We start from the raw sequence: 9,643 nt of genomic DNA on the forward strand, positions 1-9,643 counted from the left end.
TCATTTTTTACTGTGGAGAACCAGGCTGCCTCCCCCACAACTCCAACCCTGGAGATATTTAACATCAGCTTTGTCTCAATGTACTATATCAGTACTTTCCCCAGGCTATCCCAATAAGAAAGATCCTGAGATGTGCCAAGAGTATTTTAAGGGATTAAATAGCCCTAAGGTAAGCGCTGTTCAGCCTCATAGCAAAGTGGTGAGCTCTGAAGAAGAGAGTAGGGATGGAGAGAATCATTCGGACATGGGCCCGCTGGGGGCTAGGAGACAGCTCAGTAGGTAATGTGTTCACAGCACAAGCAGGATGGCCTGAGTTTGTAGCCACAGTAGCTGTTAAAAGCTGTGCATATTCCATATTCAGTGATAAACCCTGTCTCAGAGGTATGTAAGTAAGGAAATAAACAAACAGACATGGTAGAGAAAGACACCTGACCTTCGCCTACATGCATGCATGCACGCATGGTCATGCACACCTATCATCCCAGAGCTGGGGAGGAAGAGAAAAGACCTCCGGTGCAACCAATCTATCGAATTCCTTTTTCAGTGACAAACCCAGCCTCAGAGGTATGCAAGTAAGTAAACAAACAGACAGACAGGGTAAAGAAAGTCACCTGACCTTTTGCCTATACATGAGTGCGTGCGCGCACACACACATACACACACACACACACACACACACACACACACACACACATTTCCTCTATACAGTCCTGGCTGACCTAGAACACAAAAGTTGTGATTCTTTTGTCTCTACCTCTATGTTTTAAGTGTTTGGATTGTTGCTATGGACTACCACAGTAACTTCAGTGTCTGCTCTCTCTCTCTCTCTCTCTCTCTCTCTCTCTCTCTCTCTCTCTCTCTCTTTTGTTTTTTTTTCTAGACAGGGTTTCTTTGCGTAGCCCTAACTGTCCTGGCACTCACTCTGTAGACCAGGCTGGCCTCAAACTCAGAAATCCACCTGCCTCTGCCTCCCAAGTGCTGGGATTAAAGGCGTATGCCATCACTGCCCGGCTTGGCTTATTTTTATAACTAAATATCCATAAGAGATTTTGAATTGCTATGTTGCTGCCTTCGGTCATCATTCAGAAGCATGGACAGTAATATTTTCTTCCTGTGAAACACAATAACCCAAATTGCTAGACATATCTAAAAGTGGCTGATAAGCTTTAATAATGTCACACATAGTTATCTACTGAATAATGCACACCAAATAATGTCCTATCCTTTAAGACTTGTCTGCGTAAGAAATGTTTGGGTCATTGGGTATGGAATTTTTACAGCTGTATTACTGTCTATATTCTACAGATCTAAGTCATTATAATTTTGACTTTCAATTAAATGAAATTTTTATACACACATGGCATCATAATCCTTTAATATTTGTCAAACTCAGAAGGCAACTTATGTTTTTAGCAATCTAGAACTCTTTTCAACAAAGTAACAAGAAATGAAATGGTATTCCCCAAGTAGGGAATACTATTTGGCTCAAGACTGTGTACACATGTCATCTGAGCTCACATCTTTCCGCCTCTCTTCAAACAGGAAACCACTTAGGATCCCTTTTAAAGGGCCTCTGAGTGCCGATGGGTCAAGAGAGCCAGTGATGTAAAGAAAAGAGACAAGTGCTGAGCGGAGGCTGTGCTCCAAAGGCCTGGGAAGAAAGCTGATAGAGTTGCCCGCTCTGGCTCTGACACATCCCAACTCCTGGGAGGAAATCAAGAGCGGAAACTGGGCAACCATGAAGATGAGTCATAAGGAAGGAGACAGCGAGCGTTATGAAGCCGACAGCTGCAGAACAATGGAAGCCGCGAGGCTATTTTTGTTTGGCTTCAACAATTAATTGAACCTGGTGGAGCTGACAAGTATGCCTTCTCTCAATCTTCCCTTACTAAAAGTGGACCGTTTCCGTGCCAAGAACTAACATCTCCTTCCTGTCGGAGATTGATTAAAGCGCCACTGTGCTCTTTCATGTGTTTATCTCCAGAAGGGGCTTATTACCAGACAAAAAGTATTGAAACGTTGTTTTCAAAAAAAAAAAAACCAAAAAAACAAAAACGTCAAGAGTGTTACTGGGTTTCTAAAGCTGAACTGAGAACTCAGATATCTGCGGACCTCTCCTAACAGCACGTGTGGCAAAGAATAGCCAGAGGCCTTCAGCAGCAGATGGCTTGCATAGTTACAGTTATGGGTTTTTTTTCTTATTTTTTTTAAAAGTTTCAATTACGCTTCCACAAAAAGAAAGAAAGAAAGAAAGAAAGAAAGAAAGAAAGAAAGAAAGAAAGAAAGAAAGAAAGAAAGAAAGAAAGAAAGAATTCAGTCAAGGAAATTGTAGCTATCCCTAAAAATTTCCCACTGTTAAGTCAAACTGCTCCAAAGTCGAGACAGGTATAAGTTTAACATTATCATATGAGAAAACAAAATTTGCGGCAGAATTTTGAAACTTGTGTGAAAATTATTGTCAGTGTACTGATCCTAGGATATCATGAGCATTTGTTAATATATTCCCAATCAACATTGGCTCCTTGGAGCTTATGATTATCCATAAAGAGATTGAATTATTTTCCTAAGTTAGAAACATCCATTAGGTTGCAGGATGGAGAGCAGATATGGAGAGACTAGGAGATGAATGGGATTGGGGGTGGATGATGTGAAATTCAATAACAACAACAACAACAACAATAATAATAATAATAATAAATGTTAAAAAAGAAATATCACTTTGGCTGGAAGTTCCATGATTTGAAACGAGGTTTTAAGCCATGGTCACATGTATCGTAAAGTGGTCACAGGATTGACTTCAATGAGCAATGACTACCAATGGCAGGAACAATGTGGGTATTGTCAGATACTTCATCTTAAAGGAGCTGTGTCAGAATTCCAGAAGGGCAGAGACAACTGGGAATGTCTCCAGGACTTGAGCAGGCTTCATGGCATGTTGATGGGAGAAAAATATGAACCATTTAGAGTAAGTGTTAATACAATTAAATTACTGGAGGTAGAGGAGTCTGCAGGGAAAAACCAAACTGGAGAGGAGATAAGCAGGAAAAATCACCACAGATTCCTCCCACTCTTGCACATCCTCAGAGGTAGCTCTAGCTTCTCATCTCTAAAGTGTGATTACATTGTTCTAGTCTTTTTTCCCCCAAATACACCCATGTAAATACAAAAATCATGATGTTCTTGACGACCACAAGCTGCTGTGGGACCTCCGTGTTCATTCTATTTCTTCCTAATGAAGATTTTTCTTCAGGGCCTATAATATTGTATCTGTTAAATACAACCTGATGCTGTGGGGCATGATTTGTGCTGTTACTTTAGGGTAGAGCATCAAAAAACACTTGCCTACATGCATGAAGCCCGAGGTTTGATTCTCAGCACCACATGGATACTGATGCAGAGGTCAGCCTGGACCATGTGGGACCCTTTATCAACAAGCAAGCAGATACCAACCAACCAAACAGAAAAAAAATTTGTAAATAATGAGAGACTCATTCCTCTGAGAGGTCACATGCTGCAAAGCCTGGCTGACCATTCTCTGTCCTCTATAAGCCCTGGAGTTGAGCATCCTCCGACAGCTTGGCTCTTTCATTGCTACTTTCTTGCTTGTTTTATTTTATTTTCTTAATATAAAATAAATTTTTATGGACTGAGAAATTTAGTTCTTCTCCCCAAGAACAACTTCTTCCCAAGGATCAATTACTGTATATATTGATTTAAGACATCTTTTAAAGTTTACCCTTGCATTTTCTATACAAGGATGTCTTAGAATTACCTCTGTATTATAATGCTTACTTTTCTGGATGTGGTTTTTAAGCCTCGTTTAATATTTCAGAATACCATGTGAGAAACATAGCCTTATTCTTCACTGGAGCGATTTCAATATATTCATCATATATTTGGTGCTATGATCATTGGGAGATTGCATTACCTTCTGAGACCATAATTTACATAGCCAAAGTACAATATTATTTGAAAGGTTCTGACCTCCAGCTGATGTGCACAGTGTTCTTATCAGTTGTTTGTTCCTCAGAGACAATATATGTGTTGGGCAAGGGTGTGTGCATCTGAACAGGTGCACGTGTGTGAGAGAGCATAGAGAGAATTAACAGGCATTCGAAAACAAGTATTTAAGTTATAGGAAGCCAGTGATACCCTGTATTTTTAAGTATGCTTAAAAAGTAACTTTCAGGCTTGCAATGATATAATTCATGTCTTAGGTGTTCCAGTGAAGCTCAGATGAGCTCGTACTGCTCACCCTTTCCTCCTCCGGTTCCCAACCCTGTGTTCTCACTTCTGGGATTACTTACATAATTTTCGATCCCGTATGCCCTTTCAATTTTATAACCAGTCTGTAGTAAAGTCTTACCAGCCAACCTTTGCTTACCATTTTGCAGCACATTTTATTTGCTTGGTTTCTCCAACTCTTGCTTTGACTCTTAAGTCTGGCGTGAATGACTGTCCTGATTCCTGCAACTCTGTCCCTACCATGTAATGTGCTGGGCAGTCTGACCAGGCATGGAAAGCTTTGCTGACACATGTCTGCCATGGAGTTCTGTCACAAGTGTTTCCTCATTGTCTTCTTGGGGGAAATGGGTGTGGGGAATCCAACATCAGCTTAGTTTGCCCTCTTCTAAAATGACCTTGACATTGCTTCCTGGTATCAAAGATAATTTGTCTTTAAGAGGAAGTGGTGCCCTCTCCCTTGGGCCAGACTTTCTTCCCCTTCCATGTATTACATAATTACCAGAGATTTCACATTTTTTTTTTTTGGAAAAAGAGTGCCCTCGAACTCCCAATTTAGCTGAGGATGGCCATGATTCTCCTGCCTCTCTCCCTTGAGCACTAGAATGACAAGTCTAATATTTGAAAAGATATTCAAATTCCTTTCCATCTTTAAGTGTGCTTTTGTTTTCATGTTACTGGGGCTCAGACACAGGGCATAAGCAAGTGCCTACCTGTAAGCTGCACGGCCAGCTTCTCAATGTGCATTTTACTGTTGCCAGCATGCCTTTTGATCGTCTCCTTAAGGCTTGCTTCTTCTACTCTTTGCTGCCTGCTTCTAGTTTCTTCAGACTTCCCAGGCATTACTCACAGTCCCCATCTGCATGTGGGTTATTTCAGCCCCTTCTCTTTCAGGCCTCTGACTTCTCAGCAGGACACAGGTTAACACTGGATTGTTACTCCCTTGCTGCCTCCACAGAAGCACATCACAAAAAATTACCCATAACCACTCTGGCTCCAAATGAACTCCCATTTTGAAATACTGTGTGACACTCCTTTATATATGGGGGTGGGGGCACGCATATATCCACTGTGGGGCTTTACTATTGCTTGGTTCATCATTCAAATTCCATTGTTTCCATGGAAACAGAGTACTTGCAAATGAGAATGGAAGGCTTATCTGTAGATACGAAGTTCCCAGGGCTTGAGACAAGGATATGTACATTTACAGAAAGAATCGAAGGACCTTTGCACTTTGGAATACAATAATTTCATTACACAAAAGGAATAGAGATTCTGATCCGGGAACTATCTGCTGCAAGGATGCTCAGCAGGTTAGAGCCTTTCGGCCAAACGCTCACAGGTGCCTACATCATGGTAAGTTAGGCACTTTGGCCACAAGACTACCATGTGGTAGTTTATAGTTATGGTAGTAGCAATGGGGTATTTACCATATTTCAGATAAGAATGTAATAATATCACAGTAGTGAGTGATGACTTCCTCAGTAAATCATACTTTTAAAATAGAGCCAGGAACATATGATTCCAGATGTAAATGAAACCCAAGTTTATACACCACATACATCTTGTGCTGACCGCTGGTCCAGGTAAAGCATGGTACATCTCATCAGATTGGGAACATTTATGACAGCTGTATAGGTCACATTGGTATCTGCACAGCAAGGCTTGGTTTATCAGGATGTGTGTCATATAAGTACACATACTACGCTGTTCCTGTGATCAGAAGACCATAGTGTAGAATGTGTGATAGACTAATAGGTCACCTCTATCTTGGTTTACTTTAGGCTGACAGTTTCCTTTGCTGCCATCCATGCTTCATATACAATTGTATGTAAAATAAATGCTATGTTTTATAAACTGAGATTAATTCAACTGTTTTGCATTTTAAATATCTCACTACATATTCACATACTTCTGACTCATAACATGTAGTCTCTTATGAAATTTGGGTAATTTTTGCCAGCACTTTTATATCTTTTGTGATGTTTTCCTTAGCTCAGATAGAGGACAGGCCTGCTTTGTTTCTATGGTGATGCCCCCAGAGATAACAGTCTGGAGTTGTCTGGGAAGATTTCTCTGTTCACACCAGAGCTACACAGGAGAGAAATGACTACTCTAAAACCTAGTTATCCTTATGCCCCTGAGCTGCCAAATGATGAGCCTACATCTACTAATTAGCCTCCCATAGTTACCAGGTAACTATGATTCTGGCAGTTTTCTTGTATCTCAGCTAACTTGGTCCATCTTCACTATTCTTATCAGATTCTGGAAAATCAGGTCACAGACCAAATGCCACATCAGTTTTTGGCAGGTTAATATTATTAAAGATGCTTTGATTCTATTTGATAACTGGTTCTAAGTGCTTCTATCCATTTTAAATTGTATTAAAACCTTTGAATCTACAACTTGCAGGCAACTGAGTTCCTACACTAAAGCACAAAACTGTCAAATCCCCTTAATAAGTATTTAAGGCAATGGGGCCTATGTGTCATGTCCGAGGCAAAGATTTAGTGGAACTGGCATGTGTTTCCTGAAGGTTTGGTTCTGAACTTAGTCGCATTGTTCATTCTTCAAGGAGAAGAATGGTTTAACAATGCTTCCCAAGTTTGGCATAAAATAATGCCAGTGATTTAGACGCTGTTAATGTAAGTTCTCAACATTCTTCAAGCAGGATTTCTACCACGATTTGCTTCTCATGTTCTGGGACATGGAAGTTAAATATCTGAAATGGGAAAAATGTGACAATTTCCTTGAGAACTGTTTAAAAAAAATAGGGGAAAAGCAAGAAGTAGTTGATGTGCCAATTGCAGTGTGCTTTGCTTTGTCAATGTTATCCTGGTCTGTGTGCTCATGCAAAGTTCAGACTCATGGTCTAGTGTTCTCTTATGCCAGTCTCTTAGCCTCGACCACTTTACCAGCTTCCCAGTTTCCCATTTCTTGTCCCAGGGTAAGCCTCTTGCAAGCCACCACCATTACCCTCTTCACTTCTCATTGTCCCAGAGATCACTGCAGCCTCTCCCCTGTGGCCATGTCTCTTCAGTTAAATCACTAACATTAGTGTTAGCACCCAGACCTGTGCATGCATTTAAGATTTTACTGTATTAGATCTCTCTGCCACAGCTTTCACAACAGACTACAGCTCCCCTTTGAAACCTGCCTTTCATGAACGTTCACTCTTGTGCTTCAATTCCTTCATACATCCTAATTATCCCTAGAGAACCCTAAAGTTACTAATTTGGCTCAGAACCAGCTTCCATATTCAAACTCTTCCTTGTTTTTTCAGGTTCTGCTTTCCCACTTTCTGGACCAGCTTCCTATCCTCTTCAGCATTCCCTGTAACTCACACGAAAAGACGGGAGTCAGTGATCGGCACTTTGTGAATTGGCCTTCTTTGCTTGAAGGTTTTGTAAAACAGCCTTTTCTTTGCCCACGGGTTTCAGTTTGTCAATTCTTGCAGGAAGTATCAGATTTTTTTCATGGTTCTATGTGTATTTATCTACAAGGTAATGCCTGAGGCTCGATCCGTTTACCATGGCTGCTTGTTTTTCCTTGGCATGTTTTGGTTTAGTGTCAAATGATACAAACATTTACTACATTAGATACAAATGATCTAATGAGGATGTGCTGGTCCTCACTTCTTCAACTATTTGTCTATGTAAGGTCAACGGTTCCTCTTACATGGAAAATGGCAATACCATCCCCATAAACAAACCAAACCAAATCCCAGCATATCACATCAGACTAAATGTTGAGGTTGCTATCTCAAGCATATAAAAATCTGTCTCTTAGTATGTAAGGCAGATTACATAAAAGGACTTTATTGTACCATATTTTTCACTTTTCTTGAAGGATTAAGTTCTTTCTTATAAAATAGTTATGATGATTTAAGTATGTTATTCAATTTAGATTTAACAATTAATTTTAAATTATATTAGCAAGTCTGACCCAGCAATCTATAACAATGGGACATTGCCATGACAATGTTTACTGTGTGAGAAGTGTAAAGATGTGTTGAGCATTTAAATGGACTGGTCACCTTAAGTGTTCCATTGATGATAAAAGTGACATGTAGTGCTAACTCATGTACAAATTAATGTGGAATAATGCAAATAAGAATTTTTTGGCAAAAGGCAAAAAAGAAATACTTGCTTATGCTGGAACCTCTCCCAATTGTGGACAGAAGTGACACCTTCAGTATAGCAGGGACATCTTCAAATCTAACTGATGCTGCAACCTATTTGTTTGATAAGGTTGTTTTCTTAGTTCTCTGAATAGTGTAAATAAATATTTCTACCCCTGAAATCTTTCTTTGACTGTGTGCTATTAGTCATGGTTCTCTGAAAAAACATTTATAATTGTAATTATTTAATATCAAAATCCATAAATGTGTTAAATATTTGTATTATAATTAGCTACTGTATGAGTGATGATGTTGATGCTGATATCAATCAATTACTATCATGATGGAGGCTAAGATAACTGGTGTAAAATGACTTGAAGATTAGCAGGGCCAGCAGTATGCTACTGGTCCTTTAAAAGAGATTAAGTCTAAGAGGGAGAATACAATTGTTCAGCTGTAGACATGGATACTGCAGCTTCTGCAGAGCAAATTCTCTCTTCCTCCATGGCTTCTGTCCTTCTCACACCCTCACAGGATGAGACATGCCTGTCAAGGTGTTGAGGCTGAGTCTTCTGTGCAGTTTACTAGCTCACATATTAGTACCTCAAAGGCTGTGAGACCCAGGATTTTACCTGCTGGAAAGTCATTGTTTGGTATCAGTCATCATCAGTTGCATCACAAGTCTTGTAGAAAGTTAAATTACAGAATTTTGAAGTGCTCTTATAATTTCACTTGGCCAGCCAACTAGGCAGAACAGTGACGACATTTCCCCAAATAACTGGAAATCTTTAAAGATATATTAGTTATTGATTCCTAATATATTTCCTCTGAGGGGTGATTTTATACTGTATTTTATTGGATATTTTCTTTATTTACATTTCAAATGGTATCCCCTTTCCTGACTTCCCCCCTCCTGGAAGCCTCCTATCCCGTCCTCCCTCCCCCTGATTCATAAGGGTGTTCCTCCAACCACCCACCCACCCACTTCCATCTCCCCGCCCTCGATTACCCTACACTGGGGCATCTACCGAGCCATCATAGGACCTCCCACTGATGCCTGGCAGGGCTAATCTGTGCTACATATGCAGTTGCAGCCATGTATACTCCTTAGTTTATGGTTTAGTCCCTGTGAGCTCTGGGGGGGGAGGAGAGGTCTTGTTGGTTGATATTGTTGTTCTTTGTATGGTGTTGCAAACTCTTTCAACTCCAGTCTTTTCTCTAACTCCTTTACTAGGGACCCTGTGCTCCGTCCAATGGTTGACTCGAGTATCCACCTCTGTA

General features: G+C 40.3%; 1 long non-coding RNA gene across 1 annotated transcript; it reads left to right on the forward strand.

Annotated features, from left to right (window-relative positions):
* The first annotated feature begins 5,395 nt into the window (after positions 1-5,395).
* LOC116094345 lies at positions 5,396-7,670 on the forward strand. The gene is made up of 2 exons (XR_004120058.1): positions 5,396-5,598; positions 7,526-7,670. It is a non-coding gene; the product is annotated as an uncharacterized LOC116094345 (long non-coding RNA).
* Positions 7,671-9,643: the final 1,973 nt, after the last annotated feature.

The sequence above is a fragment of the Mastomys coucha genome, unplaced genomic scaffold (genome assembly GCF_008632895.1).
Source record: "Mastomys coucha isolate ucsf_1 unplaced genomic scaffold, UCSF_Mcou_1 pScaffold16, whole genome shotgun sequence".
Classification (NCBI taxonomy): domain Eukaryota; kingdom Metazoa; phylum Chordata; class Mammalia; order Rodentia; family Muridae; genus Mastomys; species Mastomys coucha.